A 25,220-nucleotide genomic window follows, 5' to 3' on the forward strand; every position below is an offset into this window, starting at 1 on the left:
TTTAAGTGTTCTTTATTCAGACGCCATCGTGGGCTGTCAGTGCGCAATATTGCGAGACCCGGAAGAGGCTATGGTGATAAGTGAAAGTCTACATACTGTTCATTAAAACATTGGGATGGTCCAGAAACAGTGCAGAATTGCGTCCCTTAGACCTATGCCGGGGGTTCCAATCCCGGTTCGCCCTGACTATGTTAATAGGTTTGTCGGTACCATACCGTGGGTTTCACGAGGTACCTGCATCTACAAACCGCATGACTTCGCACCATCCTCTAACATCAAACTCACACGCCGCTATAACTGTCATAGTGTTCATGCCGGCGTCAAACCTAACACACTCACACTCCTGGGCAACTTGCCTTGTTGTCTTCTGACTTATATGTAGCAACATCGGCCCACGTCGCCAACAGTACCCAGGACGGCGTATAGTCTGCCGGGAACTCCTGGTATCGCCTGACGTCTTCGGCGACAGTTTGACGTAATGCTGAAGACGTACTGAGGACGTACCAGACGGATCCACTTACGGTTACATCAATGTCAGTGCACAGGCCACACACTGCTGGAGTATTTCCGGGATCAGAGGTTGTGTCTTGAAATGTTCCAGCCTTAATGAATGTCACAGAACCATCATTGTTCACCTGGAATGGAAAATTATCTCGTAAATTGACACATTGAAAAAAATAACATTAGTCCATTATATTCCTACAGAAGGGAATTTCTCTTACCTGTTCCAATGACACTGCAATATATACACCGACATTGTTAAAATCAAACTTGACAAAGCTTTGATTTAATACCATGAATTTGTGTATATTACACAACAAACACTGAGAAATAATTGTTTGTTTTTTTCATCCCGTGTGGCAGCGATAACCTTTAAGAAATGGGTTTTCAACTACGGCGCTGTATCTTTATTCAGGAACACCCATAAACCTATTGACGGGGACACATAAAGAAATAGGGCTGACTCTTGTTTTGTTCAGCTTAACAGGAGAGAGAATACCAGCACACTGCATTATGGCGGACCAATGATCGCAAACTCTATGTCTAGATTCTCTTTACAGATTACAAGATACTTGAACAGAATCTGGATAAACCTGCAATTTACAGAAGCTAGACTTTCACTACAACAGAAGGGCGCAACATGGATATATGAACACAAGACTAGACTTTCTCTACGACAGAAGGACGCAACACGGATACATGAACACAAGACTAGACTTTCACTACAACAGAAGGACGCAACACGGATATATAAACACAAGGCTAGACTTTCACTACAACAGAAGGACGCAACACGGATATATGAACACAAGGCTATACTTTCACTACAACAGAAGGACGCAACACGGATATATAAACACAAGGCTAGACTTTCACTACAACAGAAGGACGCAACACGGATATATAAACACAAGGCTAGACTTTCACTACAACAGAAGGACGCAACACGGATATATAAACACAAGGCTAGACTTTCACTACCACAGATGGATGCAACACGGATATATGAACACACGGCAAGACTTTCAATACGGCAGATGGATGCAACATGGATATATGAACACACGGCAAGACTTTCACTACCACAGATGGATGCAACACGAATATATGAACACACGGCAAGACTTTCACTACCACAGATGGATGCAACACGAATATATGAACACACGGCAAGACTTTCACTACGGCAGATGGATGCAACACGGATATATGAATACAAGACTAGACTTTCACTACCACAGATGGATGCAACACGGATATATGAACACACGGCAAGACTTGCACTACCACAGATGGATGCAACACGAATATATTAACACAAGACTTGACTTTCACTACAACAGAAGGACGCAACACGGATATATGAACACACGGCAAGACTTTCAGTACCACAGATGGATGCAACACGAATATATTAACACAAGACTAGACTTTCACTACAACAGAAGGACGCAACACGGATATATGAACACACGGCAAGACTTGCACTACAACAGATGGATGCAACACGAATATATTAACACAAGACTAGACTTTCACTACAACAGAAGGACGCAACACGGATATATGAACACACGGCAAGACTTGCACTACCACAGATCGATGCAACACGAATATATTAACACAAGACTAGACTTTCACTACAACAGAAGGACGCAACACGGATATATGAACACACGGCAAGACTTTCACTACCACAGATGGATGCAACACGAATATATGAACACACGGCTAGACTTTCACTAACACAGATGGATGCAACACGGATATATGAATACAAGACTAGACTTTCACTACAACAGATTGATGCAACACGGATATATGAATACAAGGCTAGACTTTCACTACAACAGAAGGACGCAACACGGATATATGAATACAAGACTAGATTTTCACTACCACAGATGGATGCAACACGGATATATGAACACACGGTAAGACTTGCACTACCACAAATGGATGCAACACGGATATATGAACACACGGCAAGACTTTCACTACCACAGATGGATGCAACACGGATATATGAACACACGGCAAGACCTTCACTACCACAGATTGATGCAACACGGATATATGAATACAAGACTAGACTTTCACTACCACAGATTGATGCAACACGGATATATGAACACACGGCAAGACTTTCACTGCCACAGATGGATGCAATACGGATATATGAACACACGGCAAGACTTTCACTACCACAGATGGATGAAACATGGATATATGAATACAAGACTAGCCTTTCACTACAACAGAAGTACGCAACACGGATATATGAATACAAGGCTAGACTTTCTCTTCGACAGAAAGATGCAACACGGATATATGAACACACGGCTAGACTTTCCCCACTACAGATGGATGCAACACGGATTATGAACACAAGACTAGACTTTCTCTTCAAAAGATACATGTAGATGCAATACGAATAAATGAAGATAAAGCGACAAAACCCTTTCCATATCCAATAGAAATCTCTGCATAGGCCAGAGTCGATTGTACGATACCAGGTGGTCGCGAAATGTGAGCGAATCCTGCCCAACCTGTGGCTTCCGTCACAAATACATGCAAAGGCAAGTCAAATGTTCATCTAAAAAAAACAAAGCTAGTCTGTCTCTACGACCGATGGATGCAACGCGGATATGTGAACACAAGCTAGACCTTCTCTACGGCTAGAAGAACCGACTCGTTGTCACAGTCATATCTGGTAATATATCATGTTGTACATATTGATATCTTCGTAGAAATGTTCAAACCTTTACATTACTTTTACTTATCCTCAGGCAAACACGAACTATTTGTCCACACCAAGACGTTGATTTAGTTAAACCTAACGATGTATGGAATTCCACTGGAGAGTTTACCTTTCTTAGCAAGTCCAAGGAATAACTCCTCTGCTGGTTCCATGTGCAGGACATTGTCGCAACGAGGTATATAGTAAGTGAAATGATAAAAGCTTTACATATGTTTGAGAAAGCGAAAAAACAAACCGATTTGAGCGATTTTGTCGTGACAGTGACCTTTGACCTTCTCGAGACATATGCCAAAGTAATTCTCTTGGTCCACGAGGGATAAGTTCATTTTATATATCGTCTGGTATCAATAACGTATTCAAGACATTACCTCAAGATTGACCTGAACTTGTGACCTAACTGTAGCTTTGACATAAATGACTTTTGATGTGGTCGAATTTTTAAGATACGCGCAAACTTGAAGTTCCATGCATGTAGATATGACCAAGCCTGAGACAGTTGCAATAATATAATTATGTTGTACGAAAACGTTAACGCTGAACTTGACCTAATCTAACCGACCTTGACGAATCGTGACCAATTGTTTTCTCCCACAGAAGCTTAAAAGCAAATACATAAATACGTGTTGAGAAGCTGCAACCACAAACATATTATCGTGACCTAGATGTTGTCATGCCATTTGCCAAGCTATTTCACAAGACCATTGGAAAGAATGACACCGATACTTGTTTCAATTTAGGAGAAAAATCACCGGCAGCTGCAGTAAAATTCCTAACGACAAATAGAAATAATGTAGTATATGTTGTGTATGTTGTCATTTGCATAAGACCCGTGAAAATCCGGGGTAGAATAGGTCTTCAGCAACCCATGTTTTCCGTAAAAGGCGACTGTGCTTGTCGTAAGAGGCGACTAACGGGATCGGGTGGTCAGGCTCGCTGACTTGGTTGACGCATGTTATCTATCTATTGCGTGGATCGAGGCTCATAATATCAATCACAGGATTGCCTGGTCCAGACTCGATTATAAACAGACCGCCGTCATAAAGTTGGAATAATGCTGAATGCAGCGTTAAACAACAAACAAACAAACAAATCACATGCATAAAATAAGAAATGCATAAATATACAGAGAGATAAAGGTTTGAAAAGAAAGATGAATTGCTAATAGAATTGCATGCAGAAAACAAACCCTCTTACTGGAAAGTTTTACTTTATGTTATGAAGAAATCTGCTTCAGCTAACAACATAGCCGCTCTGAAAAAGTATGATACGGACGAACATCCGACAATTTTTACTGATATTGAAAAGACAGAGATACCGAATAAATATTTTCAATCTATATTAGATGTCTATGATACAAGAACAACTATGCCCGACTTCACATTTCGTACAAAGACAGAGATGAACAACATAGTCATATCTAAAAAGGAAATTGAAGACATAATACAATGTTTGCCTCTGAACAAAGCCTCTGGACCGGATAAAATTTGTCATAAATTATTAAAGAAAACTGTATATTCTATAAGCGAAGCATTGTGTTTACTGTTCAATATGTCACTACAATCAAGTATATTTCCATCAGTGTGGAAAAAAGCAAACGTTATGCCATTATTTAAGAAAGGTGATCACACTATCGTTTCTAATTATAGACCGATATATATCACTCATTAGCTGTTTAGGAAAATTGTTTGAGAGAGTAGTGTTCAAACATTTATATAATTACTTTCATGAGAACAAATTGTTGTATAAGTACCAATCTGGGTTTCAGGCTGGTCACTCAACTGTCCATCAACTAATAGAACTTTACCACCAAATTTGTACAGCGCTAGATAACAAAGAAACCTATTGTATTGTATTCTGTGATGTATCAAAAGCCTTTGATCGTGTATGGCACAGTGGGCTTGTGTACAAATTAGAGAGGTATGGTATAAAAGGCCAATTGTTAAAATGGATTACCAGTTACATAAGTAATCGTAGCCAAAGCGTATTTGTGAATGGGGAAATATCCAAACCAAGATACATGAAGGCTGGCGTGCCACAGGGGTCCGTGCTTGGTCCTTTACTCTTTATTGTTTATGTAAATGACATTGCTGATAAATTAGACTGTATGACAAGACTGTTTGCCGACGATACATCGATTGGCATGTCATCCAATGATAACAGTGTACTGGAACGTTCCTTAAGCACAAATTTAGCAATCTTAAGTGAATGGGCGAAACTTTGGCTCATAACTTACAACCCCGAAAAGACTAAATCGGTTCTATTCTCTCGCAGAGACAACAATGGAGGTCTAAAATTATAATTCAACGGAAAAAAAATCAGCTCTGTAAACAGTCATAAGCTCGTGGGTGTTATGCTTGAAGCCAGTGGCAAATGGTCTTGTCATATAGATACCATAATTAAAACAACTTCCAAGATGATTTACTCAATGAGAAAACTCAAACATCTACTTCACAGAAATACTATTAAGAATATATATAAAATGTTCATAAGACCACACTTTGAATACGCATGTGAGGTTTCGGATGGTTGCACCGAAGGACAAAGTGAGAAATTAGAACAATTACAATTAGAAGCTGCACGCATTGTAACTGGTCTACCTAAATATGCCCCCAGGCATTCATTATATTACGAAACCGGTTGGGAACCCTTAGTTGAACGTAGAAAGAAACTTTTCTTGTATTTTCTTCAAAATTAATCATAACATGGCCCTTCCTATCTAACAGATATTCTACCCAAAACCGTTGCTGCAAAAAACTCATACAGTCTCAGAAACTCTGAAAACATCAGTGTTCCTCTCACAAGACTAAGACATTCGTGTGAATCCTTTTACCCATTGTCTATCCGATTGTGGAACTCTATTCCGAAATTCTAATATTTCTTGTTTTAAAAATTCGTTACAAAAGCACCACCCCACGTCACTTCGCTTATGAAAAAAGAAAAAGAGGTTATCATGCGAGTGTGTAGCCAATATAGTTCCAACTGAAATCTGTTTCTTATACAGTAGCGAAGCAACATATACGCAAACAACAATTGTTTTTAATTGCCTTTCGCGGCAATCAATCGGTCTGTCCGCTAGAGAAACTGCCCTTTGTCAAAGGGAAGCTACTCTAAACCTAGTCTACGAGACGTCACGGCCACAGTCAGACGTTGTTGACAGTCGGTCTGTCGTGTCATAACGTTAAACAGTGTAGTCAGATGTTCACACAGCGACAAAACGAAACAAGGTGACAATTCAAACATATTTCGGCCAAATCCAACTATTTTAATTTGTGGAGAAAGTTTCAAGCCGCAGAGGTCTACAAGCACAGACATGGCTACTGATCCCGCTTGGCTAGGCCTCGTGCCCTCGCAAAATTGTTTCTCCAAAGTTGCCAAAACTTATAAAATGCCTTCGCTACGTCACAGTTAGACACTGATTTTCAGTATATTAGACTGTTCTTTTGATAATGATAGCAATTATCTCTGTAGTTTATCCAGATTCCCGATGGTTAATTCTGACTCGATCGACGAATAACAAGGGCGACTCCATGTTCGTTTATAAACAGTGAAAGTAGTCCCTACTTGACCGATATTTGCATCTCTATCCGCATATGAACCCAAAGGATATCGTTTTTATCCGTTGGCTTTATCCTGCCGAGAAACCTACCCATTATATGATAAAATATAATATCTTACACACAAAACTGAGATACATGTGCAGTCAATTATTGAATTATGATTTATATAGAATTGGTATAAAAGATCACCCGAACTGTACATGTTCGAATAAATGTGAAAGATTTGTGTAAAGAACTGTTCATTCAACAATCTCTCTCACTCTCTCTCTCTCTCTCTCTCTCTCTCTCTCTCTCTCTCTCTCTCTCTCTCTCTCTCTCTCTCTTCCCTCTCTCTCTCTCTTATCTATAGTGTTGTATGCATATATATTGAATTTGAAATTGTGATTTTTTTGTAAATACCAGGGAGAGGACATTCTTAGTTGGAAGAACTTGTCCCCCAATCCCGTTCACTCCTTGTGAATAAATATGTTTAAATCAAAGAAAGATTAAACAATACAAGGTAGATGCTACACTTCCACTAGCAGAATGTTTATCTGTTTTCCATATTCTTTTACACACATCCTTTAGGCAAGGGCGTTAACTGACTTTAAAATCCACTTTCCACCCTAGCCTAACTAGAACGTAGCACTACCAGTGGCTATGACGAGTTATATCCCTTTTATGTCCCTCTATTGACCAATCAGATTCCACCTCTCATATCACTTGCATTTGCTTCAAACAAAATGGCGGCGCCCATACAAGATGATCTGAACGATAATCAAGATCTATATTGTAATAAAACTGGTCTTACTCCGCGACGTTTATCAACTCACATGAGCACCTTCATTAAAAACATAAATTAATTTGCAAAATAACAGTCGACGCCCAGTTGATGGGACAAATGCTTTGCAAATACTGCAGTCGACCGAAATTTGCATGTTGAAATCCATCATGTTGTTTACGAACCAAATGTGTGGTTCGTTATATGATTTTGATTGGGCTATGCATTGACTCGTTAGTCCAGCCAAAATGTAACTCCGGAATTCCAGCCTAGTTCGGCAAGGGTGGAAACTGGACTTTTATAGTCCTTGTCTGGGGAAGATGCTTCCACCCGAAGACGATATTGAGGTTATCACGGTAACGGGAGTTTAGAACTAAAGACAATACAGTTCATTTCCCGACACGTGCAAGTTCGTAGCAGATTGAGTGAGTGAGTGAGTTTGGTTTAACGCCACTTTTAACAGTTTTCCAGTTATGTCACGGCGTTCGTAGCAGATTTTCATGTTAATCCAACTACAAAAGCTTCAAACACTGACACATTGCAAAGTGCATTTTTTGTAACAACAAAAATCCTGGCGTAGCTCATGTGATGGAAATTACTAAAAAATAAAGACACACACACACACACACACACACACACACACACACACACAAACACACACAAACACACACACACACACACACACACACACACACACACACACACACACACACACACACACACACACAACACCCCACACCCACACCCACCCTAAAAGGATAAAGTATGCGATGTGCTGGTTTGTCTCGAAAACATCCTCCCCGCTTGATGTAATGGGACAAGGACAGCACGGAGCTATGTGAGGTGTTCGGATACCTCGATGCAAGTAATACGCCCCTATCGCTGTTGTGTCACACCCACTTGCACAGTGAACCGCGTCCTCGGGTTTGGAGAATCTCTAATCACTGTCTCACATACACACTCGTAAATCTACCAATGACGAGTTTATAAGCTTTGTGGCTTCCTATCAGTAGACTCCATGATGATAGGTTCAGCCATGTGGAGTGAAGGAGAAGACGCGAGGTCTCCGGGGAACACAGGGTCACTCACCATGTCTTGTGCACCAGGTCTAAAACATTGATTTGTGAGTCGTTTTACGTCACTCGTACACGCAAACTGAAGACAGAATGGCACTCGGGGATTTTCTTTCTTTGACTAAAACGAAAACAATGGGTCGCTAGGATTTAAAGACAAGTATTGTACTTCTCTTTAAAAACAACAGCACATGACGACCTTGAAATCGATCCTTAAGTGCCACCACGGCAACTAATTCAGTACTATTAAGGGATTAGATGCCAAAACATATCCTACTTCTTGAGCCTTTATGCTCAACCTACTCAGTATTGTCTACAAGAAAACGTTATAATCAAAGTCTTATGAGTACACAAAGCATGAAATTAAGGCCAATATCTATCAATGATATCCCATATTTGTTCCTGCATTTCAGCGAAGCGAAATTAATTCTGGTTATCTGGTATTGTAGGTAAAATGGATAGAATTATTCTTCGTCGGGCAGTTAATGGAAGACCTCGGGCTTCTGCAAATGATAATGCCCTGACAAATAGCGTTACCCTTATAGTGGAGCATGTTGGGAAATGTTTTCTTGGTTTAAGAATAGGCTATCATAATCCATACACATTTATAAACAAAGCTTGTGATCACAATACCAAAGTAGATTTAATGCATCAACTCCTCAAGATATCTCTCTCAGATGATCATAAATTGACAAAGTACGTTGAAATAAAAGCCTCATTACTGGCCAATTTCTCTTCTGTTGCTTTTTGCAGAGATCATGCAGCGAGCATTACAAGAAAGTAAATTGTATTTTAAAATTACGTATGGAATACGAAGCTAAATGGTGAACGATAAATCATAACAACTAGTTTAGGAACAGAGAACACGTTTTGTCCCTGTTTATAACTGACTGTTCATTGTATAGCTCAGCCACCGAGGCTTCCACAAAAAATGAAAGTCCGACAAACTGGTAGTCTACATCACGTACTTTGAGTACCCCTCTGACAAGTGTAAATTGGCACGGCTCCCATGACCGAAAGCTATGAATACACAATGCTATTTGGAAAGTGGTCAAATGTAACAAATGTTATATTTGGGATAACACTTTCTCAGTACGTGATGAAGACTGCCAGTTGTCGGACTTTTCAGTTTGTGGAAACCTCGGTGGCTGAGTGGGTTAGATCGCTGACTTTGTGTGCTGGCGATTAGGTCCCTCACTCTGGCAAGCGTGGGATCGAATCCCGTACGGGACTCAACACAAAAAAGTACGAGAATCTGTACTTTACTAAAAAGGTGTTATCCCAAATAAAACATTTGTTACATTTGACCACATTCTCAAAGGCATTGTGTATTCATATCTTCTCAGTGTGTAATAATATTCCTTGACAATGTTATCATAAAGAAAGTAATTATAGCAGGGCGGTGAGTAAGCAGCTTAAATGAGGAGATGAACAAATCACTATCTTACATGCAGTGGATTCTTATATGTTTTGTTGTGCTTGGTTAATTAGGAGATAAACATACTGTGTTTTCAATATAGAGCTAGGTTACCTGTAGATTTAACCGCGCTAAATTGAATGTTAAATTTAGCGCGGTTAAATCTACAGGTAACCTAGCTCTACATTGAAAACACAGTATGTTTATCTCCATTACTAAATATATATAACGCGAACTCTTTGGTGTTAGCAAATATACTGAGTGAAGCGGCATGGGTTGAGTTCATTGTTTTGAGTGGGTTATCGATCTGAATTACGGAATCACCGAACAAAATATAGCGCTGTATATACTCAAGCAGTTTGTTTACACCGTAATACTTTACTCGAACATATAACAGGCATTGAAAGCATATGAGCACGGCAACTTGGTAAGCTAACATGAGGTGGGCATCCCTAAAGAAAACAAAACAAGCTTTGCAAGGCTTTCACTCTACAACGCACGTCACTATTATGACGTCACAGTCGTATATAGAAAAGCGCCAAAATTCCAAGCTCTTTGTTGTCTCCAAAACGTAAATACATTCCATTTGTTACGGTGGCCCATAAGGGACATGGACATGGACATATTTCACTTACTTTTATGGTAACCTTTTGCAAATTAACACGATTTGTCATACAACTATGGGATAAATCATGTATAAAAACAACCGAAAACATGTAAAATGTACTTTCAAGTAGCTATAGAATCGCTGAAATGTGAAGCGAAAATGTCAAAAACTAAAATAGAAAAGTTACGAAAAATGAAAATCCTTTTATATGCTTTCACCGCGGTGTAAATATTATCACCACGGTGTAAATATTATCACCCCGGTGTAAATACTTTTTCACTGCGGTGGAAATAGTTTTCTGTAGTTGCATTTTAGTTTTTGACATTTTCGCTTTTGTTTTAGATATTTTTGTTTTTGACTTTGACATTTTCATTTTAGTTTTTGACTTTTTCGTTTTTGTTTTTGACATTTTCATTTTAGTTTTTGATATTTTCGCTTCACTTTTCAGCGATTCAATAACTTCTTTACACATAATTTATCACATATTTGTATGACAAATTGTGTTAATTTGCAAAAGGTTACGATAACAGTAAGTGAAATATCAAAATATTGAAAAACAGACTCCATGTCCCTTATGGGCCACCGTACTTTGTAGATTTCTTTCGTGTTTTCTGCACGAAATGTATTGCCACACATCCTTGAATATTGTAGTAACTGCATATGTGCATTTTGTAACCTGTAATTGTAGATATAATTATTTAAATATGCCTACTGACAATGACTGAAAATAGTACTATTCTATGAATATTAGCTTCCGCGGTGATGCAAACCAGCTCTTTCAACCATAGGGGGTTTATTGTGATTTAATAGCCTCTGATTGACCAATCAGAATCGGGTAAATTCCAAATTCATGGTAGAACTGTGTATGGCGTCAGGTCCCCACCTGACTTTGTTTTGACAAGAAGGCATTGATTCACATTGAGCCCTGAAAGAAATAGCTCATAGCAACATGTATTCAAAAATAGAAGTCGTTTCTCTTGACCTGGTTTTGAAGTTTCTTTAGGAGTGATTCTGTTGGCAAATTGTATTGAGAGAGCCTGTTTTGGGGGGTTGAGATATTCATTCATTGTACATACACCTTGTGACATGTTTTCGAACGCCTACATAACATATAATTAGTATTATGCTGAATCCAGGGATGCGTTGTGAAGTATCAACACTCTATGGCTGCATACCAATTATACACCCCATGTCATCATAACAAAAAAAATGTAAAAGACACAAGAAAGAGCTTTGACAAATATTGCGCAACATAGGACTGACACACCTGAATCAATATATGCACTCTTCTGCACTCCTGATGTCATTTTTATGATGGGGCGGTCGGGTAGCCTAGTGGTAAAGCGTTCGCTCGTCACGCCGAAGACCCGAGTTCGACTTTGTTTTAGATATATTCTTGACTTTGATAAAGGTGAGATAATTTACTTTTAAACGTCCTACAGTCATGACCCAGAAGCAATAAAGTCCTCATATCTTGTCATATGTTCCATTTACATTATTTATTCCGTTTCTTAAAGCCCTAATGGGATAGTGTAGTAGTGGGGTTATTAAAAAGCAACTTTGCAGATGTACCTTCTCAAATAAGTTCCGCACTCTTATCTGAATACCTTATATAAAGTATACCACAGCTTGATACTGTTCAGACCAAACCGCCTATATTTATCGCAGCACGAGCGCCCTATGAGGAGATGGTATCACAGCATCTACATCAAACGGTGTATTCGAATTAATGGGACATGTGTACCAGATCTTCACGGAAGTCCATCTAGTATACAGAATGGTCTATCGGCGCAATCTTTGAGATTGATATGTGATAACGTTCTTGTGTATATGTATATACTGTGTGATACACATTGGTGCATTTATATGATCAATGTGTGCATATGTAAAACATTCTGCTGCATGGTAGAAGCTGTTACAAGTTTATGTAAAACAGTCTGGTAAAGTAGTGGTTTATGTGTGGTGGGAGCTGGTTTATGTATGAGAGAAGCTTGTTTGTGTGTGATAGAAACTTGTTTATGTGTGGTAGAAACTGGTTTATGTGTGATAGAAGTTTGTTTAAGTGTGATAGAAGCTGGTGTATGTGTGATAGAAGCTTGTTTAAGTGTGATAGAAGCTTGTTTGTGTGTGACAGAAACTTGTTCATGTGTGATAGAAGCTTGTTTATGTGTGGTAGAACCTGAATTATGTGTGGCAGAAGCTTGTTTATTTGTGGTTGAAGCTGGTTTATGTGTGAATAAAGCTTGTTTATGAGTGAAAGAAGCTTCTTTATGTGTGAAAGAAGCTTTTTTTATGTGTGAAAGAAGCTTGTTTATGTGTGGTAGAATCTGATTTTGTGTGTGTAAGAAAGTTGTTTATGTGTGATAGAAGCTTGTTTATGTGTGGCAGAAGCTTGTTTATGTGTGGTAGAGCCTGATTTATGTGTGAACGAGGCTTGTTTATGTGTTGTAGAAGCTTGTTTATGTGATACAGAAGCTTGTTTATGTATGACAGAAGCTAGTTATGTGTGATAGAAGCTGATTAATATGTCGTAGAAGCTGGTTTATTTGTAATGGAAGTTCGCATAACATATAATTCGGGCGGTGGTAAATATTATATACACATTGGTGCGTTTATATGATCAATGTGTGCATATGTAATACATTCTGCTGTATGGTAGAAGCTGTGACAAATTTATGTAATAAAGTCTGGTAAAGTAGTGGTTTATGTGTGATAGAAATTGGTTTATGTGTGGTGCAAGCTTGTTTATGTGTGGTTGAACCTGATTTATGTGTGAACGAAGCTTGTTTATGTTTGGTAGAAGCTGGTTTATGTGTGGTAGAAGCTTCTTTATGTGTGGTAGAAGATTGTCCATGTGCGTAGAAGCTTGGTATGTGTGACAGAAGCTTGTTTATGTGTGGTAAAAGATGGTTTATTTGTTGTAGAAGCTGGTTTATTTGTTGTGGAACCTGGTTTATGAATGGTAGAAGCTTGTTTATTTGTGGTTGAAGCTGGTTTATGTGTGGTAGAAGCTGGTTTATTTTGTGGTTGAAGCTTGTTTATTTGTTGTAGAAGCTGGTTTATTTGTGGTGGAACCTGGTTTATGTATGGTAGAAGCTTGTTTATGTGTGGTAGAAGCTGGTTTATTTGTGGTTGAAGCTTGTTTATGTGTGGTAGAAGCTTGTTTATGTGTGGTAGAAGCTGGTTTATTTTGTGGTTGAAGCTTGTTTATTTGTGGTAGAAGCTCGTTTATGTGTTGTAGAAGCTTGTTTATGTTTGAACGAAGCTTGTTTATGTGCGGTAGAAGCTTGTTTATGTGTGGTAGAGCTTGTTTGTGTGTGGTTGAAGCTTGTTTATGTGTGACAGAAGCTTGTTTATGTGTGACAAAAGCTTGTTTAAGTGTGGCAGAAGCTGTTTTATGTATAGTAGAAGCTGATTATAATTAATATGTCGTAGAATCTGGTTTATTTGTAATAGAAGTTCGCATAACATATAATTCGGGCGTTGATAAATATTTAATTGAATCTCGTGTGTAGAAAAGAGGGGCGTTAATCGAAATGATGTCTTCTTGTGTGACACAAATAGGGGAGTGGAAGTTCTTGAGTCGCGCATATATCAGTGAGGCTGATATGACCGTGTACAAGTCGTTGCCTTGACAGTTGCAATGTGTTTCTCTACGTGTGTCTGTGATAGCATCTAAAGGCTCTTAACGTTAAGTATGGTCACCCACTGGCGTTACAAAGATGAGGGACAGGTATTGTCCAAACGAAATACTTCATGAATGTTATAAATATATGATGAGGTACGCAAAGATCTATGGTCACACCCATCTGAATAAAACAACGTTAACTTGAACTTTGAAATCGTCAGTCAAACTTTTAGGAGTTATATATATGTTCAATAACATTACAAATTATGCAAAAAGAACAAAAGCTGTCTGATAGATTTAATTAAATATTTAATGCCTATATACCTAAGTTCCATCACATGTACGAATAATTTTAACATATGTGACAATTTACCACTGACTAAACAAAGGACATAATATTATTGCATATACAGTAATTTCATTTTCGCATACTATATACTTTGAAGTGATAACGAATATCAATTTCGTTACACCAGAACGTTTATTGAAACGCAAAAGCTTCTTATCGTGTTCTGCAGTAAAATTGGGAATATTCCGCGGATATTCGCGAATAAGTTGCAAATATTGGCGAATAATTTGCTAATAATTTGCGAATAATTTGCGAATAATGTTTTATGACACTAATTCGGAGTTTTATGGGACTATCACGCTGACAACGCGTGGCGGACCATGACAATACACTCCATACATGTACAATGTATTCTACGATGTTACACTTTGATTGAATTTGCAGGTCCATGTAATGTTTGATAACTACATGTGAAGAACATAAAATATTCCTTCTGTAATAATGTTGTCATGAAATTATTTGTTTGACATGAATATTTGATTTATGATCAATTTGCATTCTGTCTCTTGTCTTGAACAAATCTACATGTATACATTTATCTACTAGCATATACTAGCATGTAGTAGTTTGATAAATACCACAATGGCAATTGTTATATTACAGTTGATGTATGTACATATACGTGTACTTGGTTAAAATACACAAACAATGTACATGTGTGGCCATACAGTTAACGTTGATAGCAATATGAAGTGCCTTGCATGTACTCCTACAAAGTAATTATTATATACGCATTTGCATTAGACGCACACACTTCAATTCCAATGTTATTTAAATTAAAACCAACTATTTAATATGGATCTTTCTGTGTGTAAGTGCCAGGTGTCACTGTGACATAACAGTAGACATTGTACATTACAAGGTTATGACAATCAGATAGACGGTCAGTAAGACAGCTAATTGTCTTGTATTAGTTTGTAATTAATGTGTTATGTACATCAATTGTCGTCAGTGCATCCAAGCTGTTTTCTACTCCTTGACATACCCTTTCTACTGGATGTTTATGTTATCCAAACAAACAATATGATTGATAACTTAGCTGACTGTATCATGATATGTTTTGAGTATGCAAATACATCTTTCAAGATTTTCCATATTTTGCCCTGTGCAGTGTGATACCAGGGTCAGGTAATTATACTCAGTCGCTCATATCCATGACATATTTCACATATTGTCTATAAAGTTGTATACAAGGGTCAGATAAATAATTTTTGCGATTTTCACTTGGATATGAAACAGCGCAGTATGTTTTAGAATGATCAGTTCAATGTGGCAAAAACAACACAATGTACATGTATAATGTGAACAACTCTCAAGCGAAAATAACTGTATACTGATTTAAGTTAAATATGTGAGCAAATAGTGTTAGTTAATGACAATTAAATAACCAGGTTGAATTGTTTTGACCTTTGGTATTTAGTTATTGTGTAAACAAAATATGCATGTAGTTATTACACTCTAGTGACAAAACTGACTTCTCTATCGCCCCACTTATATTCCCAGTTGGGATAAGCCATTGAACTCCCTTATGTAAATATTTGATTTCCATCCATGTTCATTTTGCTGGAGAAATTGTGCACTAATCATATGTAACCGAGTCACAGACACAGGTGATAACAAACTCAAACAACATGAACACTGTGGTTTTGAAAGCACTTTAAGAAAACAAACTAATGTTTCTCACAATATGACCATTGCCAAAACAAAAGCAGTGCTGTAGCTTTTTCCAGAAAATCTGAAATATACTGTCAATATTTAAGAGAACAAACTAATGTTTATCACAATATGACCATTGCCAAAACAAAGGAACCGTTTTTAAGTACTTACAAAAGAAGTGTTGTAGTTTGTTCCATAAAATCGGAAAGGCGGCTGTAGACTGAGGGAGGGGCCAGAACCATCGTCCACCCCGGGGGTGGCAATGTGACCCTCGGTATCACCGTATGGAAGCAGCGAGCACTGGACCGACAACACACAAGTGGCCAGCAGCCATACAGGACAGAGGACTTGACGACTCATTTCCAGGTCAGTGCAGTGTGGACTCTCTGCAACATACCATCACTGGTATCACTTCCACATCCTACACGTACATCAGCAGCAGATATATCCTCCTTACTCCAGACACTCAAGACTCGAGAAACATGGTCCGTTATATTCTGATAATATCCATACGTTTTAGGAAACCAAACATTCGTGTATACGCGAACATTGCATACCTATCTGCCAAATATATTTACACGTGTTACCCAGTTACACATGAAAGCAAATCCAATTTAATTTTTTTTAAACTATCGCATTAATGTAAGACTGGGACTTCAGTTACATCTTACCTTAAAATATTTAGTTGCTAAATGGTCCAATTGGATAAACAATGAGAACCTGGCGACGCCCTTACCTTGATGATTCCCGTGACAAGATATGATTTAACTCTATCCCTTTATACAACAGTAATACGAAAGATTCCCAAGAGAAATACAATAGATGTAAGTTTCACTTGTCATTTTTATCTCATTCACAAACTACAGGTAGTTCCATTCAGAAAATCCAAAGTGATTCGGGAACATATCACAGGTAAGCCGAACACGCAGGGAGACAGAATACCTGCAGATACCCTGAATATACCCACATGACTGCTGTGACGCTATCGACAGAGTGGGTTGTACCTCTTGTTCGTGAGTCAACCCACTGCAGTGACTCATACTCTCTTTGGCTGGCGTTGATGGCGGTCCCCTCCCCAGAACATCGCACCCGTCATGGAGCGGGTGGCAGAAGCAGGGTGTTTGGTGATTGATGGGCCACTGAGATGAGATTATTGCACGACCCACATAGTTATCTTAAACCCTACAGATCGTACCCGGTGATTACACTGTACAGACCCGAGAAGCTCATCTTTTATACAAAGGTGTCATTGGAGCCACACAGGCGTGTAACGTGTTTGTCTGAGAAATAATACATTTTCAAGATGAGTTATGTGTTATGTTTTTGCGAAGATATATTTGCTTTTTAGTACTATCGTAAAGGACACATTCCATTTTCAGTAAATGTTTATCTTAAGCATCTTTTAATCTGGTTAAAGTAGCGAATAAAGATCCACACGCCATCTATTTAGATGGGAAACTTGGCTTACAATGCACAAAGCGAACAGTGGCTATAATTTACTTACGAGCAATAGGATTTTATGTTTATCATTTAGCCCCATGAAGAGATCGTTATTGACAGGAATACGTACCCGGTGAAATATTGTGTTACAGTCACAGCAACTTGCAGGAACAACTTTAAGCTCCATATTGTTATCACTACCGTTATTTACACGTTGTCATATATACCATTCAGGTATGTGCTTCAGGCAACATGTCAAGTGATGTACAATATTCAGGCATGTGTCTCAGGCAACATGTCTAGTGATGTACAATGTTCAGGTATGTCTCAGGCAACATGTCAAGTGATGTACAATATTCAGGCATGTGTTTCAGGCAACATGTCAAATGATGTGCAATATTCAGGTATGTCTCAGGCAACATGTAAATTCATGTACAATATTCAGGCATTTGTCTCAGGCAACATGTCAAGTGATGTACAATATTCAGGCATGTATCTCAGGCAACATGTCAAATGATGTGCAATATTCAGGTATGTCTCAGGCAACATGTAAAGTGATGTACAATATTCAAGCATGTGTCTCAGGCAACATGTAAAGTGATGTACAATGCTCAGGTGTGTCTCAGGCAACATGTATAGTGATGTACAATGTTCAGGTATGTCTCAGGCAACATGTAAAATCATGTACAATATTCAGGCCTGTCTCAGGTAACATGTTAAGTCATGTGCAATATTCAGGTATGTCTCAGGTAACATGTAAAGTCATGTGCAATGTTAAGGTTTGTCACAGGCAACATGTAAAGTCATGTACAATGTTCAGGTAAGTTCCCCAGGCAACGTGTAAAGTCATGTGCAATATTCAGGTATGTGTCTCAGGCATGATGTTAATTCATGTACAATGTCCATGTGTGTCTCAGGCAACATATAAAGTGATGTACCATATTCAGGCATTATGTGTCTCAGGCAACATGTAAAGTGATGTACAATGTTCAGGTATGTCTCGGGCAACATGTAAAGTCATGTACAATGTTCAGGTAAGTTCCCCAGGCAACCTGTAAAGTCATGTGCAATATTCAGGTATGTCTCAGGCAACATGTAAAGTGATGTGCAATATTCAGGTATGTGTTTCAGGCATGATGTAAATTCATTTACAATGTCCAGGTGTGTCTCAGGCAACATATAAAGTGATGTACAATATTCAGGCATTATGTGTCTCAGGCAACATGTCAAGTCATGTACATTGTTCAGGTATGTTTCTCAGGCAACATCTAAAGTAATTATCCCAGTTATGTGTTTCAGGCACGCACAGCCTCGAATGATCCATTTCAGGTAACCTGTAAAGTCAAATCAATTGCAGCATGCCTACATTGCTTATTAGATTAAAACTTATTAAATTTGGCATTCCACAAACCAACATTACACTACATTCTTAAACTGGTGGCACAGATACATGTATAAAATAATTGTGTTTCTATCCTTTCCTCGTGGTATCTGCACCTACGGTATTCACGGATGTTCAATCGTAACGCACCCTACCACACCCAGATCACGAAATACCAGTAATAGTACTAACAGTGGCATATGTGTGTGACTTTAATCAACATTAAGCAATGTGGGTATATTCAAAGCTATAATGAGACGGATTCGTCCGAGGAAACACTGGACAGTGTGATGTGAGTATGTATTTCACCATACATCAAGGGCCGTCCGGTTTTTGCCACGTGTATATGGGTATTTGATGATCAAAAAGGGGATGATCACGTGACTCGATTACATGATATCAGCTATTACATTTCACTGAAAATAGTTTATATTTCAACCTATAATCTACATGCTTGTAACTCACCACAAAGACACTCGCTTGCCTTATCGGGTTGTCTTGTACAAAACAAACACCTGATAGCCTATTTTAAGGATCATGTCTCAAGTTTAAGTAGCGTAACATAAACACCAGATTGAGAGTGTTTATTGGTAACTTAAGTTAATGTCATATAATGTCAGAGACCAAGTGTATATCAAACATCTCAGTCACAAGACACCTAAAAAAAACCGGATGATATCAGTTGTCACAACATGACTACAACAATGGCACGCCAGACAAATCGACAACATTTTTAAACAATGCAAGAGACGTATATTTAGACCTTCAAAGGACATATTGTCACTTTGGTCGTGAATATGGCTAGAAGGTCCTGTCGACGCTTCGAAGGAGGAAACTGATGTTATCCTGTTATCCCGTGAACTGTGCTATATACGTTGGGAACCTGTGAACAAGGACACGAACTGTATGAGATTGAATACGTTATGAGTGTGATGTCAAGGAATTTGAAGTGTCTATTATCTATAAGGGGGCGGTCGGATAGCCTAGTGGTTAAAGCGTTCGCTCGTCACGCCGAAGACCCGGGTTCGATTCCCGACATGGGTACAATGTGTGAAGCCCATTTCTGGTGTCCCCCGCCGTGATATTGCTGGAATATTGCTAAAACGGCGTAAAACCCCACTCACTCACTCACTCACTACTATCTATAATGTACATTTATCATATTGCTTAGCCTAAACAAATTAACATTGTATATGAGTGCCTTGCCCAGTAATTGAGAATTGTTATGTACTTATCTTTGTTTTAATTATCAAATCTGTCTTTAAACTTTAGAGATTGTTGTGTGATTCTTTTAATAGTTATTCGTGGCTTTAGCGGGAAACCCTGCAGTTCATCCCACGCGTAACAACGTGTTAAACACAACAAAACGTCCAATGAAGATATGATAAATGTTTTGTGAGGTGAATAATTCATTTGCCCTTGCATGTGTTTGTGACGGGTGCCACGGTGGGACAGGATACACTCACCTTTTCGCGAAGACCTGGTATCATCACTATTTGATAGCGATACATGCTCAGGATAAAGTCGGAATCGTACAATCGACCCTGCTTTCAGCAACGATTTCTGTTGAACATGGAAAGAGTTTCATCGCTTTTTTCCGGAGAGCGGAAGGTCCGGGGTTCGATCCCCGGCCGCGTCATACCAAAAGACGTTAAAAGATGGTACTTGTTGTTACCCTGTCTGGCGCTCGGCATTAAGGGGCTAAAACAAGGACTGGTCGGCTCGGAGTCAGTATACTGTGTCTGAGTGGGGTATTCATGTTAAACTGCGGCATGGTATCTCAGTGAGCTAGCACTATAAATCGGCATCAGTCCGGACTAGTACAAGCAGCCACACAAACACATACTCGTACATGCACGTCGCTATATAAGTGCAATAATCTTGGACGCGACGTTAAACCCAATTTCACCTCACCTCACCTCACCAAAGACATAAATAATACCATATACCTTAGATTATCTTACGGTTGGGCCTAGATAAAGACCACATCCGTCGTCAAGCTGGATAGAACGTCTTTCAGGAAACCGGAAGGTCAGTTGTTCGATCCCCGTCTGCGTCATACATAAAGTCGCTAAACGATGGTACTTGTTGTTACCCTACACTTAGGTGCTAAATAAGTACTGGGGTATCCATGTTGAGACTGAAGCACGGTAGCACTATAAAACAGGTAATATTCCTGACTATCAAGAGCACACACACGTACAAGCACGTATGTATAAAAAATACTCATCACCCGGATAACACTAATTGGACCGCCCAGGGCCTACTTTCCTCTCAAATAATTTAAGGATTACGACATTTTGAAGGTTCATGGCTGAGTTGTCAGATGGATCCAAGGACGAATAGGATGGCAAAAGAATACAAATCCATACTTTGTGCACAAATTAAACTCTTTACTTTCATTTCAAAATTTCAATTACATTTGAAAAAGAATTCTGTTGACATATCGCGCACATTATGACACATAAAGGTTTTTTTAGGATATAAAGTTTACTTTACAAATGCATTTAATCAACATATACATATCTAATTTTCATAATAAAAGAAGATGACACATTGGTTTCTGTATACGTTTCACTGTTAATGTCACAGAAGATATACATTCCTCACTCCACGGACAGTCTGGCATGCATGAAGAAGAAGTCTGTCACTCGCTTTACACACAAGCACGTTAGCTTAATCTGCCAGAATGGCAAGTTTCGTGTCAGTGTTGTGTTCATACGCTAACGAATGGACTTCTATTTGAGTCACTCAACCATGTGTGTTATGTCCACATGTTTATGATATAGTCACATATAAAATAGTCATACAAACAGTTCTACTTTAAACAGAGATTTCTTATGATTATTGGACGAGGTTGTGGCATTAATTTAATACCGGGTAGACACATGTTTATATATCATACAAACGCCCCATGTCCTGGTGATCAAACACGTCAACAAAAACAAGGAAATCAAGTTCTTTTTTTCAATTGTTCCTCAATGTTTTGACATCTCCTCCTCCAGGCTTGGGTGTCTTCATGATTAGTCAAAGTGTGATTCGTTCGTCTTTTTGCGTATCTTCTCTAATTAAACTGATCAAGTCACGGTTATATTTTATTTCGAATGTTATACATTACATACCGTAGTGGGCAGATTGTGTCCATACGTTAGAAATATAGAGCATTCCATTTGGTATATTTATGCAATGATAGTAAAGAGGATAAATACAAAAGTACCGTGGACACTCAAAACGAATTTCAAGCCGATGTTGCTGACAATTTTCCTCTCTACGTTTTGTTTCAGTTTTATGTCACAATCTACGGGGATGTGGTCACTAGCTTTTTCTTGAAATAGCTGACCTACCTTTTATGTATATCATAGTACCTGCGATTGAGATAACATAGCTCTTGAATTGAACTTCAAAGTTTATATTCACTGGCAAAATGCAATATCTTCGTTATCAAAAACAATGTTTGTAGTTTTACTTTCAGAACACAACAATGAGTGCGTTTTGGGGAGATGGGTAGACTTCAAGAGAGGTCTGTCCTTTGGTTTACTTAAATCACAAACCTCTCTTTATGAGTACTTATCTCCCGTGAACACACTCATTGTTGTGTTCTGAAGGTAACCAATTCCTACTCATCAACTTAACCTGGGGGCGGTCGGGTAGCCAAGTGATTAAAGCGTTCGCTCGTCACGCCAAAGACCCGGGTTCGATTCCCGACATTTGTACAATGTGTGAAGCCCATTTCTGGTGTCCCCCGCCGTGATATTGCTGGAATACTGCTAAAAGCGGTGTAAAACCATACTCACTCACTCACTTCGCATCCACGATTATTGCACTTATATAGCGACGTGCATGTACGTGTGTGTGTTTGTGTGGCTGCTAGTACAAGTCCGGACTGATGCCGATTTATAGTGCTAGCTCACTGAGATACCATGCCGCAGTTTACCATAAATACCCCACTCAGACACAGTATACAGACTCCGATACGACCAGTCCTTGCTTTAGCCCCTTAATGCCGAGCGCCAGACAGGGTAACAACAAGTACCATCTTTTGGTATAACGCGGCCGGGGATCGAACCCCGAACCTTCCGCTCTCCGGGCGGACGCTCTACCACTAGACCAAGGGGGCGGTCCGGACCTGAGAACAAAGCTGTTTGTTTGTTGCTTAACGCCTCCATAAGCAATAAATATATACCATCTGTGTAACGGCGTGCTGTAAATAAGTCTGGTCTAGACAAACCAGTCCATATTAAGAGCAAAGTCTCACGTCGTCGGTGTAACATGACCTCCAGTCAACCACGTCACAGAATCTGACCGCCATTCCATTAAGTCACCTCGTACGACAAGCAGAGGTAGCTATGGGCTTTTAGCCACACGGAGTATCGTCAGATAGAAAGCTAAACAAAACCTCATTTTCCCAGTAATATTAACTCTATTAACCTGATCCTACTATCTAGAGGTTCGAATACTGTGTGATTGAGTGAGTGAGTGAGTGAGTTGGGTTTAACGCCGCTTTTAACAGTATTCCAGTTATATCACGGCGTGTCAGCTTATTGTTGGAGGAGAGCCCGAAGTGATACAGGTCTCAGACGTTTACCACTTCGGTGAAACCCACGCGCACGGGTATGGTGCTGACAAACCTAGAAACATAATCGGGGAGAACCGGGATTCGAACCCACATTCATAGGTTTCTAGCGTGCCCAAGGGACACAACTCTGCACAGCGAATTGCGGGCGCCTTAGACGACCTTTGATGAACATCCTTCACTGACTTCTACGATCTCGCACTGGCGGCAGACAGAGACACAAAATGAAACACCTTAACCGTAGACCCATCTGCAACATACAGTTTCTTGTCCCCATCCAGATGCACGCCTGTAGGCCTCCTCAGTCCATCCTTCTCCGTGTGTGAACGTTGATCTTATCCCCGGCCACCTCGTTTACCGTGTTGTTGTGGGGGTCAGCATATATCCCCATTCTCCCATCATACACAGCTCCGGCCGGACCGTTTAGGTACGGGTTTCTGGTGTGCTGATGCATCACATCCCCATCCTCATCTAACATGACTAACGTCGCCATGGAGGAACATGTGATGAGGAGGCATTCGCCTCCAGCAGCCAGACGGCTGGACAGATGGGTTTCAGGAAGCGGTAGAGATCGCAAGCGATGACCTGTGAACGTTACAATGTCTATCCCTGGGCAGTTGGTGTAACTGAGAGCTAAGCAGTTATTAGGAAGAGCGGCGATACCGAAGCAGACCTTATTGTCGTACCACGATCCGATCTGAATCCGACCTGTGAAGATTCCGGGGTAGAATAGGTCTTCAGCAACCCATGCTTGCCTTAAAAGGTGACTATGCTTGTCGTAAAAGGCGACTAACGGGATCGGGTGGTCTGGCTCGCTGACTTGGTTGATGCATGTCATCGATCCCAATTGCGTTGATCGATGCTCATGACAATAATCACTGGATTGTCTGGTCCAGACTCGATTATTTACAGACCGCCGTCATATAGCTGGAATATTGCTGAGTGCGGCGTAAAACAACAAACCAACCAACCAACCAACCGATCTGAATCCGGGATTCCATTGTCATGACTCTCTTGATTTTGATGAAGTATACATTCCTGGTCTCTGTGGTGAGAGCCACGGTGTCATCCTTCACACACGCCAGCTCCCAGCAGTAGGGGCATAGGAAACCTCTCAGGGTACTGGTGATATAATGACTAAGACATTGGCTGCATAAGGAATGAAGACAAGGAAGAGTCTTGGGAACTTTATACTTCCCGTAACAAATACCACACTCTAACTTATCCAGCATCTGAGACGCCGTCGCCATGGCTACGTCAGATCACGGTGATTTTGCAAATATACTCAACAACCAGATTCATGTGCGGGCTGCATGTGTGAGTGGTCTCGACGGGCGACATGGGATGGTGCGCTGCTCTGAAAGCAGAATATAACGACAGTGACATTACTATGCAATGTTATATTGAATTTATGAGGCACATCCTTCACTGTAAAGCACACGTACACTATAAAATGATGGGATAATACATTTCCTGTATTAGGAATAAAGATTAAGCCTTTCTTCAACATTTAAGAG

At 39.6% G+C, this 25,220-nt stretch overlaps 1 long non-coding RNA gene across 1 annotated transcript; it reads right to left on the reverse strand.

The window, feature by feature from the left end:
• Positions 1 to 365: 365 nt before the first annotated feature.
• Positions 366 to 17,247, reverse strand: LOC125382083. Its single transcript, XR_007222281.1, has 3 exons — positions 16,981 to 17,247; positions 16,481 to 16,695; positions 366 to 635 (listed from the first exon to the last, which is right to left on the reverse strand). It is a non-coding gene; the product is annotated as an uncharacterized LOC125382083 (long non-coding RNA).
• Between the last annotated feature and the right edge of the window lie 7,973 nt (positions 17,248 to 25,220).

This window comes from Haliotis rufescens, unplaced genomic scaffold, assembly GCF_023055435.1.
Source record: "Haliotis rufescens isolate VD_foot unplaced genomic scaffold, xgHalRufe1.0.p SCAF_2, whole genome shotgun sequence".
NCBI lineage: Eukaryota > Metazoa > Mollusca > Gastropoda > Lepetellida > Haliotidae > Haliotis > Haliotis rufescens.